The sequence below is a fragment of the Neopsephotus bourkii genome, unplaced genomic scaffold (genome assembly GCF_033783945.1).
Source record: "Neopsephotus bourkii isolate Nb327-2 ecotype Australia unplaced genomic scaffold, CSIRO-AGI_Nbou_v1 NB_168, whole genome shotgun sequence".
NCBI classification, from domain to species: domain Eukaryota; kingdom Metazoa; phylum Chordata; class Aves; order Psittaciformes; family Psittacidae; genus Neopsephotus; species Neopsephotus bourkii.
In genome coordinates, this window is record NW_026900684.1 from 17,635,202 (window position 1) to 17,656,477 (window position 21,276).

A 21,276-nucleotide genomic window follows, 5' to 3' on the forward strand; every position below is an offset into this window, starting at 1 on the left:
CTTTACCCTGAGATACAGAAGATCTGAGTACTACATTTCCCTCTTTTCAAACTGTTATTTGCTTTCCAGTTTCTTGATATATTTCGTTGCTGATTTGATATTTTCACATTATAGTTTGGTAAAAAGGAAGAACTCAAAAGCTCTAGACCAGACAGGGCTCCAGAAATGTGCCTGCAGACAGTTTGCTGCTATTTGCCTGCTTTGGTGTTCCTCCCGTCAATTCTCAGTTGACAGGAGGGAATGTTTCAATTAACTAGCGTACACATTTTCCCAAACCAACAAGTTTTACAGAAACGTGTTATGATGTTGTCCCCAGGGGAAAAGTTTCTTGATTGCTTCTGTTGATGTTTCTATTGCCTCTTTAGCACATGCTTCAGGCATGTACTGGATGCTGTCTTTACCGTTCTGCTGACTACTGCCCCACTTCAAATACCCCAGTTTCATCCAGAACAGCATGGTAAGCATGATGGTACTTGTCTCCACCCTTCAGTCTCACACACATTTTTACATTCCAAAAGCAGATAAATGTTCAGTCCATTCACCTGTTCACCTGCAGTCATTTACCAGCAGAACCAGCTCTTGAGACCTCACCGTTTATCACTGTTGGCCATATGGCAGAATAGGGACAACCCAGGGCACAGGAGCAGTAAGACAGAGGAATGCTCTATGTGACGTATCACTAATGTGTCCATCTGTTAGTATAACTAACAAATATAGTATAATAAATTTAAGCCACAGGTCTTCAATTTGAGTTGAAAAATTCGAGATTACAGCCTGTATTTTAAAAGGCTCAAACTACATATTCATTTCTATATATACATAGTCATATCTTGAAACACTTCTGGTTTTACATATTTTAAGAAGACTTGATAACTACATAATCTTTGTTTTCCTCTATTTGCTTCCCTCATTTTCTCTTTTCTTTGACACTCACACTTCAGTTTCCTTTCTCCTGCAGTTTCATTTCCTCCTTTGTCCTGTTCCCTATGTTTTTCTTTTCATGTTTTACCAATCCTGTCCCTATTTTCCACATTTTTTTAAATCCTCCTCATCCTTTCCTATTTGCAGACTTCTGCACTTAAAACTGTCACAGCCAGCTTCTCTCTCTTCCCTCCGAGTTGGCGAGCTGGAGCCTTTTTCACACCACTCTATAGATACAAGATATAAAAGAGAAACATAAGACAGATGAGAAGCAAATGCAGAGCACTCAGAAAAAATAACTTATTTGTCTGCTTGAAAATGAAAGATCTAACGTTACTCTATCCACAGCCCACGAATGATCCAAATGGTCTAGCAGCACTAGGATCAGGCCCTCTAAGCACAGACTGGTCTACCACCAATTTCATAAACAACTGAGCAAAAACCGTTGCCTAATTCAGGAAGCAGGCAGAAGCATTCTCTCTTCTGCTGTCTGCAAAAAAATAGTGTTTTCTTTAAAAATCCCATTTTCTTGCTCAGGAAAAAGGCAAGTTTGAAAATATTCCTCATTACAAAACATGGGTGAGACATGGTTTGCTAAATCAGTGCAGAATTTGGAATTTACTTTTGGCAACAAGCCTCTAGACAGATTCACCTCTGGACAGAAGCTGTCATCCCAGCAGATGCCTATTGCATAAAGCTCTGTAGAAGTATAAATAAGAATTTGAGGCTGTAAATGAACCTGTGTTCCAAACTTAACAGCAGTGGCTGATATTCCTTCCGGTACTACCAACACGGCACAGCTGGGATAGCACGGTCTGTCAGGGTACGTTAGGAACAGAATATAAACCACGTCTAAAACAATCTAGTGCACACTGCTCACTAATTCTTAATGCACACTGACAGCATAAGCAATAAAAGCTGCAGAGCCAGCATATGAGGTGACTGCATACCAGGTATACTACGCTGGCACTGGTGAAATTTAACTCTTCTACTGACACAATATATCTCTACAGAAATGAAAAAAGGCCAGGGACATCCACCACTTCTTTGATGCTTGGCTCCTGCATAGTGTTAAACCAGGGTAACTCAATTCAAAAGGATAAGCAACTATTAAGGACACAAACTGTCCAAAGCAACAAAGCCACAGATAAGACATTCTCATCTTCGCAGAACAAAAAGCAGTAAAAACAAACAAAAACCACACAACAACCACCCAAACCAACAAAAGTCAAGCTTAAATCCCAGTATCTTTTATCTCCTTGTTTGTTTCATTTCAGCTTAATGATACTACTAACAATCGCAGGTCAGAGGATCTCCTTGTAAACGCATTCCCACCCCAGCTCTGCGTATACCATCCACACAGGCTGTATGGCTGCATTTACCCAGTGAGAAAGATAAATAGGATTTGCCTCATGGTTCTGTTTTTATTTTTGCTCATCCTAGTCAAGCTTTTTGCTCTTGCTTGTTGCTTTACAAACAGAACACAACTACCCTACTTCCCCACAGCTTGAACAAAGCTGACGACAGATGAGTGTTGTAGCTCAGCGTTTCCAGGCTGAAGGATCACTGGATCAGGGAAAATAAGTTACAATTAGGCAGACATTCAAAGTCCAAAAGAGCGGGACGTGTGGCTAGTGTTGTATCTTGAATGCCTGAGGTGAAGAAGCCTTCCCCACTGACAACCAGACTAATGCCCCACACAGCTAACAAGAGTCACCGTGTATCATACAAAGGCAGTTCAAATTGACATTAAAGGGAGCAGAAACTCTTCCATAGACGTAATGAGTGTGCCAGAGAAAAAAAAGGAAACACATAGGTTTAATTTTATAATATTCTGATTTGCTCTTGGAAAACCCACACAATATCCCCTTTATGCAATCTGATTTATCAGCCAGCACAACGCAGACAAAATTGTTCTGACAGGAAGGTATGAGTTCCTTTAATTTGCAATTCTCCAAACTAAGCTAATTAATACCTGAATCCAGTTATTTATGCACACAAATCAGAGGTTAAATTCTCTGCATCGCAGAAGTGCCCTCTTCCCATACACCCAGCTAGAACGAGCACATGCAGATGTACCTCCAGCCATTGACCATTTCCTCTAGGCTGGCCATAGCCACCAAACAGACTCTCTATAAAAGTATCTCTCTCTCTCCATGGCTGTTCTCTAAATGTTTGGACTATTGCCTGTAAAGATTATACTTCCTATGACTTTGGCTGTTGGTAAAAGCAACACAGGTGAAACAAAAACACTGCTCGACAGGCCTGAGAATGGAAGAATTGTTCTTTTAGCTGTGTGATAAACGGGAAGAAGTTATCTCAGTCATAAAATAAATAAAGTGACAGTAGTAATACCTCACACAAAACCGAAATTTACCTTACCTACACTGTAGGACACTTTCCCTGTACCTAGGTAAGACACGGGAGAAAATTACCGTGAAGTTCTTGTGGTATTTTTCTTTTCCAGGAGGGGTGGCTATTCCAACTTGCTCTTATTACAATATGTAGAAAACCTACTTTCAGTGTAACCCTTGTCTCACCTTCTGCCAGCCCAGGATATAAGTTTTGCACTACTCTTGGAAAGCAGTGTGGGTTTTTGAGAGGCACTTCTGTTCAGAAGCCTGCTGTGGGATGCAGCATGTCCTCTGACATCCACGTTTAGTAATGAGAGTGCCTAAGTTTCCATCTTGCATCTTCTTAGGCATTTTCCAGCATCCACCTATTATGCATTAAACAGTGAGCAATTGAGAGTTCAAGCAAATGATAGGGAGGAATTTGCCCCTAGGAACACATCCAGCTACAGTTACACTCTATAAAGGTTAGAGGTCCAATTCCTCCTCATTTAAATCTGATATTGAAGAAATTTATAGAGCTTTATCCAAGCTACTAATTTGCAATTTTACTGCAAACAATTTACAATCAAATGAAGTGAAAGCTAGAAGCAAAGAGTACATGAATGACTTCATTTTCCTTTTGCATTTCTCTTCATTTTACCTTCCAGCAAAGACCAAGAATTAAAAAATTGGATAATTGGCCAGTAAATAAACTTTTTTCTTATAATTATTACTTGCATAAAAGCTGCAAGTAATAATTATAAGAAAATAGACTGCTGGAAGTGTTGTCTTCTGCTGAGGACAATCCTGTATGACCAACCTCCAGCAAGAGAAGTAAGGAAAACATCACTGTTTCTCAGACTGTAAGCTCACGCTCTAACAAAGCGGCACAACTATCATTTCATATCTGAACACAGAATTTGTTGTTCTAGGCTAGCAATATGCAATTTGTAGATTATATAGCCACATGTACTGTAAGATGATACTTAAAAATACAGTAACTATTCTGTCAAAAATAAAGCATGATTGTCAAAGCAGCTTTTGTAATACACCACTGGAGTTTCACCTACAGTGCAGCTAAATCAGTGATGATGTTACCAGGTTTGGAGGCAGTCTAAAGGCATTGGTCAAGCACTAAGCCTCAGTCTGGGAGAAGGAGTTAGGACAGGTGGCTGTTTCACAGGACAGCAGTCAGTCTGAGTCTTGCTCCTAAAAGACACACCCTGCTGCCCTCTGGAACCAGCTCTGGTGCCAAGCTGATCTGCTGAGACAGTTGGAGAACTCACAGTTTTATAAACAGTTCATTTACTGGAGGGTTAGTGAGCTGAGTTGGCTCAAGGCGGTCAGTTACCTTCCAACACACGGGAAGCAAGCGGCCAGGAGCAAGACAGGTCTGTCCCTCCCAGCATCAGAGAGATGCTAAACCTCAGGAGACACTGAGCCAGGCTAATATCTCAAACCAAAACCTGCCAGGGAAACTGGGGGTGCTGCACTCATCTCAACTCCTTTCATTCCTGCATCTGTTGTCTTACTTATTCTCATGTTCATCTGACACCCAGACCCATTCAGATAGCTAAATCCATTTGGCAACAGTTACCAGCAAGATCAGCTTAGAAGCTCAAAGCACATCCTGTGAGAAGCTTAACCATCTCAGCAAACATCACCATAACACTGCACCAGACTGAACTGGTTTTCTTAAAGAAGTGATCTGAAATTTTGCCCCAACTTACTGTCCATGGCTAGGCAATCAGCACAGACTCTGAACACCAAGACCACCTGCTGCTCTTATATGAAGAAACCTTCTGAAGGGAATTTATGGCTGGAGAGACCTATGCTCAAGATGCCTTAGCCAGCACATCCTCAACACAACCTCTGCAGAGAAAAGAACTCAAGCACCTATACAGCAAACTTTCAAACTCATCTGTTCCCAGACCTGTTCATTTGCATGATGCCACATGGGAAAGCAGGAAGCTGCTGTAGGAGCAGAAACCCCACACACTGCCGAGAAGGTGTTCAATGTCTGGGGTGGAACCCGCTGTTTTTGCCTCCAGGTATATCTGTACTGTGTTTGCTCATTATGAAGAGCAGTTACAGAGCTTGATCCCAGCATGGAGGAACAAGTCTGAGTCCTGCTTAAGATGTGAAAGTGCAAGACGCTGAGACACGTAACTGGGCAGAAAGCTGGGCCTGGCCCAACTTGGCTGAGTAAAGTAGATCAATATGCCATCAAGGAGAGTAATGCAGCAAGGTAAAAAGTTTGGTTTGCAGAATACACTGTCTCCAATGGTTTGAAATCAAAATGCTTTCTTCTTCTAGCTGGGCAAACACTCACAAAGCATTCCTCTGAACCAGAAGCATATGACAGAAACCCAAGGTCCCATGAGCACTTCCCTGAAAGCGTCCTCCTGGACTGACAAGAGATGCAGAGAGAACCCGTGCAGCTGAATCAAGCATTAGTACCCAGAAAGAAAACAGTTTCAGCCAAGGTCTTGCTGGGCTCAGAAAAAGAAGGAAGAACTGAATTCAGGTAAGTAGCACTGGATATTAAACATTATACCAGTAAACAAAGAACAGACATCAATTCCAACATCCAAATACCTGTCAAATAGCTCAAATTATTTCCAGGACTGAATCACAGAAGAGTTTGGGTTTCAGGGGACATTTAAATACTATCTAGTCCAATCCTCCTGTGATAATCAGGGGTTTTAACACTTCAAATGAAGGGGCATCCGCAAGTTCTCTGTGCGACCTGTTTCAGTGTCTCATCCTCCTCATCATAAAAACCTCCTTTCCTTGTGTCCAATCTAAATCTACTCTCAGTTGAAACCATTGTCTCTTGACCTGTCACCACAGGCCTTGGTAAAAAGTCTCCTCCTTTCTTATATGCCCCCTTTATATATCTCCCTAATGCTCTCACTGGAAAATGCTATGAGGAACAGGCTAAGGAAATACAGACTGGGAAAATATCCTGAATACCTAAGAGAAAAGATAAATGCCACACCAGGCTTTAGGGAGGCAGCAAACTCAACTAGAGATAAAAGGTTACGTCTTGAAGAACTTAAGCAAATGAAAGCAGCCGCGTTTCTCTGTCATCTTGTATTCTGCAGGATCATTCATGCTTGTACAAAAAGAGCAAAGCGAACGTAAGTTGTAGCAATGCTAGAAGTGCTTGTACAGTTATAAAGGGCTGCATGAAGTGCATGCCCTTGAGCTGAGGCCTCCGCCCTCCTAAGAAGGAACGCTCGGTGGGGCGGCAGCAGCAATCGTTACCTCTCACCACAGAATACTTGGCAAAGACAAGGAGCAAAATGCAGCTGTAGTTTTAAATTAGCCTTTGCACTCTGCTACCCACCTTGGAGCTGCTTCGTGGTGGTCCAGCCTTCCAGCACAAGGCACAGCAGCTGAAAGATGCCAACTGCCAGTGGCCCCAGGGCTCATTACAGCAGTCACAAGCTGCCATAGATTTTCCTCAGGTGCAGAGATTACCCAGATATTCTTCTTTTCCCTCCTTCGTTTCCCTGCAATCATGTTTGAATTGAACAACTGTTAATCTAAAAGCTTTCTGCTACACAATAAATGTTTCAATCATTTCTCTGTGCTAATGTCTTAAGAGTTTAAATTAGCTAACTTGCATTTTGGCACCAGAGCAAGGTAAAAAACTTTCAGAAATTACCTGGGAAAGGTACTTGTGAAACACAAATTTGGCAAGCTAATTAACAAATAAGAGATTAGGCTGCACAAGGAGAGGGTAAGTGGAAGATGTACATAAAGATACAGGTAATGGATCATTTTAGGACTATACATTCAGGGCTAAGCATCTTAATGTGGGAAAACAATACAAAGATTCACAGGGCAGACATCCAATGACCCCAAGAGACCTAAAGGGAAAAGGACATAGAACTAGATTACATAAAATCTACATGTATTTTCAGATGTGAAGCTGGGAATTTTGTGGATTAAAATAATGACAAAGATTTAAATATAAAAACAAGAAATCAAGAAAAAAAATAATCAGACAACTGAGATGAAAATGTTTCACAGTAAAAATTACAAGGGAATGGAATGGTTTCTCAAAACAAGCAGCTAAAGTCTGAAAAACCTTGACTTTAAAAGTGCATCAGGAAAAATATCAGAATAGCAATTTAGATTAGAAACTTGGAAAACATATAAGGCTGAGAATAGAAGCGTACATGTTTCTTAAAGTCCTCCACAAGGAAGTATCTCACAGAGAGTATTGCATGAGATAGGAATATGGGTCTAGAGTCTTTCCCACTTGCAGTATGCAGTTCTCTTTCCTTCCCCCACTAAGTCCATATCGACTACTTCTACCATGCAGCAAAGTGGGACATGTTCTAGCGATGTGCAATTACTCTTTGGAACACAAACAGAACTTCCAACATGCTGCTGAAATCTCAGCGGTAGCCTCTAATGGAAGTTGTCTGCTTTTTCCCATTTCCATTGGGATGGCAGCCTATGATGCAGCTCTACTCTCAGTCTGGCCTAGACTGCTCCCCTGAGACTCCAGACCCATTCAATGTGTTGAAAAAGTAATTTTAAGAAACACAGAAACATAAGTACTTTATCCCTACTTGACTCCATGCCAAGGGAGTTACACAAAAAAACTCAGGATGTTTCAGGGCTAAATATTATGTAACAGCTACTTTTCTCATTTAAAATCCTCAGCTGTTACCAGAAAAGCCCTCCAAATAACCCCCTCCTGATAATTAGCAAATCCTCACTCTGATAGTCCGGAAGCTGTCACAACGTAGTAAGATTTCTCAGTTGAGTTTTCTCTCCTACAAACACAGAATTTTTTATCTTCAAGCAAATTTGGTTTCTGTTCTCATTGTTTCTTACGTAATGGCACAGTCAGACCTGTTCCCTTCTGAACCACCATTCTATGCCATTAAGAACAGCTCTCTGCTATTGTTAAGCACCAACATCCATTGATCCCTCATTAATTTAAATATGCTCTAAAAGGCACTTGGCTTTCTACTGGGACTCCAAAACAACCGCTCTATTAAGAAGAGTCCTATACATGCTTCACTTTCTAAGTGCAAGACAACTGTCACACCCACTCCCTGGAAGCATCAATCCTGGTAGATGTTTCTGCTGGGAGGCAAAAAAATATCGAGCTTCTCTAGCTCAGCAGGAAGACGAAGGGCTGCAAAAGGACTAATTTTTGGAAGAGATCTCACAGGTCTGGTGACACTGAGGTCTCTAAGTGCCAGTACAAAAAGCTGAACACATTTATTTTTTTAATGGAGGCCTGAAAAGGTTTCTGGAAAGTAAAGAAGTGTCACTTACAGAATATAGCCAAAAGTTCTCAGACAAAGATCTCCAAGGGCTTTAAAGAAATATTGGTATCATTATCGTCACTTTACAGATGGAAAGATGATAGGTAATGCCAATGTCAGGGTCATCAACTCAACTCAGACTTCTTGGGATTGTTCACTGAGACACAAATCCATTCTTTATCCAGATTCATTTAACATGTAATGAAATAGACTGCAGAGGATTTGGCCTTGTTCTGAAAACATAAAAATTCTTATAACGTTGGTTTTGCCTGTACAAAAATCAAGATTATATGCTCTCCTTATTCTCTACTTAGTTTTGACTGAAGAGTGGTTAGAAAGAAAAAGTGAGCTTAGCAAAATGAAACACATTACTTAAGGCTTGCACAATATAACCATACTTTAAATTCAAGGGTAAAATTTCTGACCTAACTGAAGCTCATACTAAATTCAGTGGGGCAAGGTTTTCACCCTATAGTGTGTGGTAAAAGAGAAGAAAGATCACTTTGTAAAGACACTTTAAAGAAGTACTATATTCGAAGGAGAGAAAAGTTAAGTCAATGAAGTATTTCATGTAAACTCAGTGAGCTCATTTCCCAGATGAGCCAGATACCTGCTGAGCTTGCCTTAAAGGGTAAAAGCAAAGATGGCTTCACCTCCTAAATGTGGCCTGGGGCACAGAGAGGATGATTTACCTTAAGCCAATTTAAATTCTCTTGGCTTATTCTAACTGAAGATCACGTCTCTTGACAGCCAAAGATATCAAGGCACTGAGGTTAGGTCAAAACCTCGCCCGAAGACTCCAGAATAAAATAGAAAAGCACATCACAAACAGGTGAAAAGAACAGCCTTAATCTCAAAAAGCTATCAAAGAACAGCTTTGCCAAACAAGAGGGGGCAGTAATAGTAATTAAAAAGAGTATATTAATTGAAAGGTTCACATTTTCTTGCACATTGACACCTACAAGCTAATAATTACAAGGAAGCCCAAATAGAAAGTGTCAGCATGATATAAGCAATGACAACAACCTTGTAGGCAAGAAAAGTTTTCAATAAAAGTCTTCAAGAACTTGTGGAAGACAAAAAGATACTTGAAGACTGGAAAGAAGCAGATACGCAGAACAGGAAATGAAGAATAGAGAGAATCAGATTTCAGTACACCTATCTGTATTTGCTGACAAAGTTAAAGAACAACAAAGATTTAATCTACAGACATGGGGAAGACAGCAAGGTGATCAGTAACAGTCAAAACAAATGACATGAATTCAAACTCCCATGACATTACTAGAAAATCTACCAACGATGCCCTGACTTACCTCATGCAATGCTTTCATAGTGAACCAAAGGGAACATAAGAAATATAAAGCAGGCACATTCCTAGTTGAAAAACCTGTATTTGAAGGACAGCTATCACCAGCTTGTTGTCTGAGACTTGTAACGTACAGTCATTTCATCAGTGCCTTGGGTGATGTAATACACTTGCTGCATTTGCAGACTACATGAAGCTGCAAAGGGCAAAACTGCTGGAGAACAGGATTAGAATCCCAAACAATCCTAAGAAAATGGAAAAGTGTTCCGAAATAAATAGGATGTGCCTCAGTAAAGACAAACACTAAGTGTTATACTTCAGATCCTGTCAGCCAGCTGAAGGTCATAACAATCAAGTGCACAAATGCTGAATGCAAAACTACCAGCTAGGAGACAGAAGACAACCTAAGGGGTTAAACCACCTCAGAAATCAAGCATCAATCAACACTGTCACACTGCTGTGAGAAAAAAATAATCTCTCCAAACACTATGATGCTAAGAGCTAACAAAGCCTCCTCTGAAGTAGTTTGTTCAGCTTAGGACTCTACATTCCAACAAACCCACTCTCTGTACACCACTTGGAATTTAGAGGCAAGAAGACAACGATGAGCAATGTCTGGATAGTAGGCTCCTTGAGCAAACACTGAAAGAAAGAAAGGTGCTCCATCTGAGGAAGAGAGACTGAGAAGTCAGTTAACATGTGAACACATATATGAAGTGCTGCTACAAAGACAAAGAAGTAAAACGTCCTCCACATTCAGTGGTATAAGAAACCACCAGTGAATTAAATATGCTGCTTAGGGATATTGCTCAATTTCCATAATGGAATCTCTTTGAAAAGGTTAGATAAACATCAGTAGTAATGTTCGAGGTACAGCTGAACTGCCCTGGAGATGGGGGTTAAACAGATAAATGTGAGGTCCCTATTTTACACGATTTTTATGATAAACGCTAGTTTTTAGAACACTGCATATGATTCACTCACTAGGCATATATGTCATTTACAAATGACTATTTTCAATGTGTTTTCTCTCTTTAGAAAACACTGCAATTTTCTTGACTCTGGTTTGTGATATTCCCCACACAGTTTCTATCTACAGAAGCATTTACTTTAGAACTTTGCACATCAGACATGCACATTTGAACAGTATGCAGTATTCATGACACTATCCTGGCTGAGTAAGGCATGAAGCCAATGATACTCTGAGAGCGTAGGCAAGGGAGAAACAGGAGGGAGCAGTGCCAGCAGTGCTTGTGGAGGGAGGGGAATGTAGGCTGGGAAGAGAAAAATTAAAGGAATGGACTCCAAACTAGCCAGAACTGACCAGAGAGTAAAGAATTTCAAAGTAAGGCAACACTCCAAATTTAAAGAAAAGTGATCTGTCTTATTAAAACTGCACTGAGCAGGCTGTTGTGCCTTTTTTCCTCTCTTCCTCTGTCTTCCAGGATAACTGGAGTAGAGAACCATGTTTATACTTGTTCTGCTTATTGAACAGGATCTTAAAATTGTGTGAGGTGGAGGTGGGACTGATGCTGAGCTGTCAAAGAAAGTGGAAACCAAAAATAATCAAATGTCAACTTCACTGGGAACTGAAGTCAGAGTGGCTTTTCAGGTTTGTACTTTTTGTAATGGGCTGCAAATAAGAGCTTACATGAAAACCAGCACTTTGTTTAGAACCTCCTTCCCCATGGTAGATATCCCATGCCTTCTACGTTCCTAAGCAAATGGTGGCAAAAGACCATGAAAAGACTAAGTTTTCCACTCCCTTCTTAGGTACTTGGCAGCTCTGCCTCCCAGTATACTGCTTCTTATTTAATTACCACTGCAAACTAAACTGCCTTATATCCACAGTCAGTGCCTTGCTTTCCAAAAGGCAGAGCAACATTGTAAGGAACATTTAAGGCACATCACTTTAACAGCCATAGGAAGAGAGCACAATATCCTTACCAGAAAGGAACAGAAGAAACAATCTTTGCATGACAGGCTGCCTAAAAAGAGAGGGCAGGGCAGTTAGGGGAATTGTTAGTAAGGACAGGGAAAGAAGAAAGGGCACACAGAAGTGGAAGGATGTGGATTTTGTCGCTTCAGTTTTTACACTGAGCATTGAAGAGCTATGATCTAAAACATACTTCAAATTGATGCTAACGTTTTAGCCATAAAGCCACAACACTCGAACTACTGCAGTTACCATACTGGGAACACAGAACACAAGGCACTTGCTGCCTTTTGCTATTTTACTTACTAGGCAGCAGCTACTACCTTATCTGCCTGTCATTTTCCCCCTATTGCTCTCCGGTTGCAAGGGGCCACCAGTGCTACCATTGCTCCAAAGGAACAGAGGGGGCGCCTTAGGCAGTTTCTGTTGTTTCACCACTGTATTAGTAAAATCGGTAGAGGTTTATTTGATACAGCTAATGCATCAGCAGGCACAAGAGCCTTCTCTGCACTACACCACCTGCCACTCTTTTGTTTCTTTGGAAGCACTGAATGGATGTGTTATGAGAAGGAGCTATGAAATCACCTGAGATAAGCAGATACAGAAAACCTTTTTTCCAAAGTAAATTTTCTTATACTGAAAAGTGGCAAATTTTGCTTTCATGTAGTAATACATGGACTGAGTTGGGATAGTATTTTTCTGCTTGTTTAAATTTACATCTCTCCAACAGATGGAACAGAATAGTTGTTGCTGCAGGCCAAACTCAGAATTATTCTAGTGTAGGCAATAATAATGATCATAAATGGTAAAATGAAGGAAAAGTTCAAATTTAACTCATCAATACATCACTCCCCTCCTTACCACAGAAAACTTGGCAATAACTGCTCCCTGCTTGTGATCCTTTCTGAATGCAGCCAAAGACTCAGCGTGGAATTTCCAAAAGTCATCTAAGGGACTCCAGAGCATAGCTGGGCAGGAATTCTCATGTTTCTTCTCCACAAACAATACCACCCTTTGGAATATAGCTAGGGAACATTTGTTCCCTAAAGGAATAAAGATTTAAATTATCTGTGTTTCCTACCAAACAGGAATTTCAGGATTTCCTTTCAAGTGAGTCAAAGCTGCTAGATTGCTGTATAGCTGAGGAGTGTGGGAACTGAAGCACTAAGGAGCTGCAGGCTTAGCAGCTCCAGGAACTCAGGCTCATGAGGTGTCACAAGTCAGAAACGTAGAAGTTTCAACTGCCAAATGGCTGGTACACAACCAAAGAACCTGGGATTTGGGGAAAATGACAACTCACCATACTGCCCCTAAAAGGCTAAGGAGATACAGAACCAACTCCCATGACTTTTGTCTAAGTACACCAACAATTTTATATATATATATATATATATATGGGGGTTTTTTTTAATAAAACCTCAGATTTATAAATTGACTCTGAATGAAATCTGTGCTCTCATGTCACTCCAGTGATTTAGAAAATCCTTCCCTCCTCTAACAAGTCTGAAACAACACTTTCAGAGAAACATTAATAAATATAGAAGGCTAAGTTTATTTCTACATGCAACAGAGTTCAGTTGCACTTAGCAGATTTTATTTTGTAACAACATAATACCAAAAGGAATTGCAACCCATTGACAGCTCTTTAGTCCTGAGAGAAGCATGAGAAGTCTAACATGACAATATGAAGCTTATCTGGACCGTTAGGTACTTGCCAAAGTGCAGCAGCACAGTATATTTTGGGGATCTTTACTGCTAACACTTCCTTGCACTTCACAGTTTTTTCAAGTGCTACACAAAGGTGACAAGATCTATAGGAAATTTGTCTCCATTCTGCATATTATTACATAAATTGTGAATATCCATAAATGAAGTATGGGATCCAGCCAAGAAGCATGTAATGACTGGTCTCCTCTGAGCAGGAATAAAAGCGTGAATATCTGGGTGGTGCCTTAAGAGAATTAGAAATCTTTCAAAAATAATTGAAGAAAAAAATGTTTTACATAGTTTCTTATTCTTTACCTCTTCAGGTGCAATACCCCAGTGGATGAGAAGCTACAGATCCCCATCAACACTCAGCTGCGAAGCCATGCAAACATTTAAACTGAGTTGGAAATCCCTGGAAGGCAAAACACCTTTTCAACATCTCAAAAAGTTTTATTAGATTACAGCTTTCTACACTATACAATCTTCTTATCTACCACAGAAAATGGTAGGTAAGGTACCAGATAAAATCAGCTGCACAGCCACAAGGCATAGTGCAATAAAGAATCCATTACCCAAATCATTTTATACCTAAGCAAATGGAAAATGTAAAGACATTTACATTAGCATCTGATGTGAATGTAAACCCTGTGTTACTCATGGGGAAATGATAGTACAGCTGTCCATTCTGTGTGTGACTGCAATACTGGGCCACCCGTTTATCAAACTGCCTCTTTTATTTAAAAATGTATTAAATATGTGCACGAGCTCTGCATTATACAGTGGCAACAAAGCTGAGAAACATTCTTCTACTATTTGTTATCTGCCATCAACACAAAATTGGAGGCTAGGATGTTATTATAAATCATATTTTTTCACTGAATTTCTAAACAAGCCTATATATTTCCTTTAGTAATGTTTATTATTCCAGAGTTGATCACATAATCCAATGCAGGTAATAACCTTACTTAGGATTTCATTGTGGTTTCTTCCCCCCAATCTTCAGGGCTCTGAAAAAGGAAAAACAACCAAATACTCATGTGGGCATTTTTTAGATGTCCAAATTCTCTGCCTCAAGAAGGCGGAAGAAGATGAACCAAAATGGGCTAAATTTTGCTTACTATGTTCATTTTGCTTACTATAGTTCAGCTGAAATGAGTAAGACTGCCTCTTAAACAGACTCCATCATCCATGAAATCCACGTGCAGAAAACTTAAAATGGAAGGAATGGAAACAAAGAACATCCTTTGGTCCATAGTTGGACCATCTGGTGGCAACATCCCTGATGTCAGCTTTTTACCAGTCACCTTCACGGACGGACTGCCAGTGACTCAAGACTACATGTTCTGCTTTGGGCATGAGTGCGTGAACAGCAATTTCCACCTAATACTAGGAGATACCGAGGTACTGTGCTGTGACACAAATGACACAATGTAAAACAGTGTTCCCCCCCTCACTTGAGGCTGTTGCATAGTTCACAGCTTTTTTCTTAAGAAGAGAACAGGTCTTGTCTAAACACTGTCCAAATCTCAATTTAGAGGATGGCATTCTGCCTTTTTAAGATTAAGTTCAAGCAGAAAAATTAAAGAGAAAAAAAAAAAAAAAAGAAAAAGAAAGTATTTCCCATGAAAATCTTTAAAATAGACTGATATGGGGACTACATTCTGCTGGCCACAATTTGTGAATGAATACACAGCTGGCATAATTTATCATCATACCCCAATGTTAATAAAAGATTATAACATGTACTGCCACGTCAGGTCACATTCAAGATAGTTGATGACTGCTCAAGAAAAAGACAGCCCTATCGAAATGAAAACAGCCTTTTAAGAACGTTATTTCAGTGCTTCTCCATTTCTATTACCAACTCAGCTGGTGAAAAGTGAGATACCAAAGTCATTTCCCTTTCTTGTATATAATGAAAACAGTTGATTTTTTTCTTCTTTATTAATGGTACCCACTGTAGTACTCATTTTGTTTCCATTCTTATTCCAAGAAGATCTGTTTTTGTAAACAGCCACTGAAATGAAAACCAATGCACACATTTAAAAGACTAAAGGCTAAATAATAAGCCAGCCTAGGATTTCTCACCCATATAGCACACAACTGAGCTGTCTCCATCTCACCATGGCTAGAAGTTCTTTTCAGAAAATAAAGCTGAACAGAACTACATTTTTCATTTTCACGGCTCTATAATAACGATACACCATAGAAATAATAGTCTGCTATGGTCTTGTATCAAGTATTTTTATAATAGTCTATCCAGTGAGAAGTGCTGTCATTTGACTGGAGAACAAGTATATGTAATGCCTGCATTAAGAATAGGAAAGTAATACAAATGAATAGTCCTGAAAGTGTGACCTCATGAGTATGGAATAATTTAGAACAGATTCTGAAAGGAAGGTTAGCAAGTGACATGAACATAAAGACAAAATGGGCTAAAATTCAGAGTTCTCCAGGCTGACATGGAAAGATAATCCATGTTTTACACAAAGACAAAAGAAATCCAGTCTCCTACAGCTGGACTTCAGTAAAGCATTTCCAGTGGAAACCATTTGTCAATTTAGAAAGTGGTAGCTAGTGGGTAGGCAGCTGTGTGAAGGAAAAACAGCAACAAGAAGTATTAAGGGAAAGAATGCCAGGCAGCAGGGAGCTTGGCTACTGGAGATTTCCAAAGGCAAATCTAGTTTAGGATTTTCTTTAATAACCTTGGTAAGAACACATGGACTAATGAGAGTCAGCGATGTGGGGTGTCATTGCCAACACAGAGGAGAATTTCAATAACTACCCCAAAAGGAATGGATTTCTTTGGTGACAAGAACAATAGAAATGTGAAATGAGTCCCACATACAAAAAAATGTTGTGATTCTATACTTGGGAGCTAACTGCAAGAACTCCTGCAAGAAGCTGAGAGCTCATCAATAAGACATTATTAAGGTGGAGAATATATGGTTTGTAAGAGTCAGCTACGAAAGAGACAAATGTAACTTTAGGAAGCATCAATCAAGGCATTTTTAGTAGATAGAAAAGTATTAATGCCACTGTACAAGGGCTTTCTTTCAAAAACTGCATGGGATAGAGCTTCAACATTCAAGACAGAGATTCACAAACCAGAACAGGATAAAGAAGTGCTGCCACAACAATCAAAAAATGCGTATCTTACAAGAGAAGGGCAGAGAAGATGAAATGTTTAGCTTGATAGACAACTGGGATGTCATATACAATTGCAACAGGGTAAAACAGGCAGGAAAACAAGATGACACAAGAATAAAATGATACAAACTCGCCATTAGGCTGAAAATTAGCAGTTTCTCAGGTTTTAGAAGCATTTGGTTGCAGAGGAGCCAATCAGAGCATCTGAAGCTAAGAAACCCAACCCATGCTGCTAGGTACAAGATGCAGTACTCTCTACCACTCCACACCACCAAGGAGGACTAAGATTAAATGCATTTTATGCACTAATGATGCCCACCAGGGTTGCAGTGACAGGGAGCAAAGGGAGAAAAGTGCTCAGAGTGTCTTATTCAAAAGAAAACAGTCACTACATCAACAGTGGTGCTTGATATAATATAGCCTGCAACAGTAAGAGTCTCAAGATGACACTTTCAATTTTATGTGTGTGAACATGCTGGCCTGCATTTTGTTTATAATACATAAATAACAATAATATCCATGGAATACCAAAAAAGCAAGCAAAGCCTGCAATTTTATTTACTTTACCATATTTCAGGAATCAAAAGCAGTAAAAAGCAGTTCAGAAGAGACTATTGGGTGCTAATGCTTTCACTTCTTTAGCTGACCTTCTCATAGGGACACTGACATGGTGTCTTAGTGCATAACACTGATAAATAAAGACAGAATAGCAAATGAAAGACATGCAGATATTCTCCAGAAGCATTCCAGGATGATGAAACAAATTAATTCTGTGTATAATGCCTGAAGTAGTTTTTTTCCAAGGTGTGCTTATTCCTATAAAATCGAAGGCACTAATGAGACCAGATGTAACAGACCTTCCCCTATGAGTACAGTTGACTAAACACACACAACGCGGTTTAAAAGTATTAGAGCAAGCAAACTAATAGACTATCAGTCTTGCTAACATACATCTGGACATTAACATTAGATATTTTCACGATTTAAACTTTGTTAAGAAAAATAGCTTCATGCTGTCCATACTTCAGTATTAAATATAGCACGAACATGTTTGTCTCCCCTCTACTCAGTGTTAACAAGAAGTACTTAGGAGTCATACAGTACCTCTTACTATCAAATGGCTTCAAATCTAGGTGAATGTGTGAATATTACTTTGTTTCTCCTGAATAGAAGTTTCTGGCAGCTGGTAACTACTGACATGAATGCAGATTTTTAGATTTGCCATATAGGATTAAAAAAAGATGAAGGAAAAATGAAAGAAAAGAAAATAAGCAAGTAATTTTCCTGAAAGGTTGTTTAACACTGACAGCAAATTCCAGTGTGTATTTAGCTCAGTTTGTCTGGGCTTGACATCAGGATCACACCTATGCAGAGCAGCTCACTCCCCAAACACCCGCAGGCCTGACTGCTCAGCAGTATTATGGCTTTGACAGTTGAGGGAGACTGTCTCAAGGAAGCACTATTAATTTCTGAGGTGAAATACCACAGATCGACACTCATGGTTATTTCACACAATAAGTCCATTCCAATAGCACTCATGGACAATCTGAACAAAAATGAAGTTTGGCCTCATGAGTACACATGTAAGGAAGATTACAATGAACCACCATTTTGCACATCAAACACAAAACCACACCTCTCTGCTTGAATGCATTTCTGGGATTACCAGAGGTCTGAGATTGCCTGGATGCATGCAGAGACAGGAGAAGAGCGTAATTAAGGGAAAATTAGCTTTCTTCCCATTGAACAACTTCCATGGCTCATGTAAATCAATTTAATATGGCTCTTATGCTGTAGAAAAACATATCCCAAACAAAATCCAGCAATGCTGAAACTTGATGCCTGCGTAATACACACTCTCCTGGGTAACCTGCAGCATCCAGACACTGCCACTGCATGAGTCCCTTCCCTGCAAAGGATTGATAATGCACACCACTGGGAGAAAGAATATTCTTTTTTTCCTCACAGCTGTGACTGGGAAATGATGCAAAACAGCAGCTCTCTTACCTTAGAGAGCAGAAAAGTTCACCACATCGCTTTGAAAAACCACTCTGTGAGCATATCTTAAGTCTTTCAGCATCATTGTACAAGGCCCCCTTTTCTGAGCTCTGCCTGAATGGTGCAGTTATGCCACTCCATCATTTCATTCTGAACCTAGCAAAGCCATGTGAGGTATTTCTCAGAAGCTTCCTGAAATGCACTGAGAGCTGCTGTTGCCCTGGGATTCCTGCAGAATTGATGAACAGGTGGGCCAAGAGGCTGCTGCTTCAGACAGTTGAAGGATGCCATCACACAGCTGACTTGCAGCATCTCACTCCCGTGGCAGAGATAAACTCCCAGGTCAATGGAAACCAGGAGGCTTCCTAACCCCAGAAGCAAGAATTTGCCTCCATGACAAGGAGGGGCTGTTGGGCCAAAGCAACCCTAACAAGATGCAGAGGTCAACAGCAGCTAAAAGACTGCATGGAACCAGGAAGGAAGATTTTGTTTGTGTTCATTTGCCTGAAGTAGGCAAGGATTTACCAAGGGAAGCTCAGAGTTCTAAAGCTTTTCCCTTGTCCGTTGAAAACACTGCTGGCAGCTCCCACAGTCCAGGGCGCTCCAGGGCACAGCAGCTTCTCCCCAGCTCCTTCAAAGTGAAAGAAATGCAGCGCTGCTGGGTGGTGGGCAGGGACATGCATGTCTTATTCTAGCTGCATAACCACCACTGCAGGACATGCCCCCAGCCCACGATGGGTCCTGAGAGTTCAACAAGCCTCCCCCACCTTTTTTGTCTGAGCACGCATTCATCAGTGTCACAAAAGCCCAGCCAGGCCTAGGGGACAAAACTGAACTGCAAGACTTTGGAGAAGGTCCTGGATTCACATTAACTTCCTCAGGCTTAACTACATTATTCAATATAAAAATATGCTTTCTTCTTAAAACTATGGCCTGGAGATTTCTGAATTTCAGAATTTGTAAATTAACATAAGAAAAGGTAATTAAACTGAGGGGGAATGTGAAGCAGTTAAGACCAAGGTACAGTGTATCACGGAGGAAGCAGGAGAGACAGGCCTTTACAGAAATGTTGCATTTACTTAGTGAACAATTTGCACACTGAAGGCTTAAAAGTGTTTTTCTTGTGTTTATGTAATGTTAGTCGAATATACAGTGCTGGTTTCTCTTATTTCTTGTCTTTAAATCAGTTCATCTCATCTCTAAACCATGTTGAACTGATTTTTTTACCCCAAGGTACTCAGTCCACTGACTACAACTACCTTGGAATTGTACCTATGCACTATGAGAAAGTGTTTTGTGGACCTATATTGAAAACCCAAGAGGTGTACGGAAATCTGGGATTTGAGATTAAGCCAGCAGAATTTTCCAGTCCATCTACTGGTATATAAAATTTCATTTATCTTCTGCAAAACCCTACTTCTTTCCCATTGTCAGACGGCATGGCTGCAAAAGGAATGCTGTCTCTCTGCAGTCCTTGGTTGCAAAGACTCCTGCATCCAGATTCCCAGTTGCATAGCCAGATAACTCCGAGTGAGCTGCCTCATTGATGAACCAATACAGGCTGCTAGAAGGCAGGAGTATTACAGGAGAAAACCTAAAGGTTGCTTCAGAAGAAATTTCTCCTGAAGTAGCTTCTCTGGCTACAGTCCTGTTTCTCAGCTGAGAAAACAAAAACTTAGTGAGCAGACATGACCATGCAAATCCTTGAGGACCATCCCTGCGTTTGGAAGTCCAGGACAACATAAGCCTTTTCCAAAGCTTAGGCAGCAGTGTATCACCACCAAAATTCCCTTCCCTCACAGGACAAAGACTTCCTCACTAAGCTACAAAATGTCACAACTTCAAGCAAGCATCCAGCTGCTGCAGTGCTGGTAGAACTGGATTCAGCTATAAAGGAGGAGGCAATGTGCCAGGACATATAGCTTGACTCAAGAACAATTTCTGCTGGATTTGATCAGCTGAGGTTCGCAGATGGGCCATGTGACACATTGCCACTTACCAGCCAACAAAAAGGTTATTTCTTCCTGCTGATTTAAAACCTAGATGATTTCTCTGGAACATCCAACAGCAGTAATACTGAAGGAGTCTAAAACAAAGCTAGATCTCCCTCCTTCCATGAGAAAGGGATTTTTTTCTCACAAGAACACTACGATGGTCCATTGTCATTCAGGAAACCCAGATTCCCTGGCTTTGGTCATTTGGCAAGGAGTCATAGGTTGTTTAATTATCTCCTAAAGAGCAGCAAAATGGCAGTGGAGCATGCTTTTGGAAGGCTAAAAGGCAGCACCTAATGACAAGCTGCTGAGCAAAATCTGCTTCCTGTGATAACTGCTTGCTGCTTTTTAACACTATCTGTGAAGTTGGAAACTGATCTTCACCCACAGAGGCTAAGACAAGATGGACAGTAATTGCAGAAGTAATGCTGCAGATTCTCTTTACACTGGACACAGGGAAGGACGTGTTAAAAGACAATGCACAAACCAGTAAGATAAGTTGTGCTGTTATCCATCATGAACATGCACAAGGGGGACCTGATGAAATCCATCCACAGGTCCTGAAGGAGCTGGCAAATGAAGTTGCTAAGCCGCTGGCCATCATATTTGAAAAATCATGGCAGTCAGGTGAAGT

At 40.4% G+C, this 21,276-nt stretch overlaps 1 long non-coding RNA gene across 3 annotated transcripts in view; it reads right to left on the reverse strand.

The window, feature by feature from the left end:
- LOC133223597 (uncharacterized) overlaps nucleotides 1-21,276 on the reverse strand; it is a 227,473-nt gene that overhangs the window by 4,961 nt on the left and 201,236 nt on the right. For all 3 annotated transcript variants that reach the window (XR_009728629.1, XR_009728626.1, XR_009728628.1), the window contains 2 exons: nucleotides 7,020-7,132; nucleotides 6,607-6,772 (listed from right to left, as the gene is read on the reverse strand). This is a non-coding gene — a long non-coding RNA (uncharacterized LOC133223597). The remainder of the gene's footprint in view (nucleotides 1-6,606; nucleotides 6,773-7,019; nucleotides 7,133-21,276) is intronic.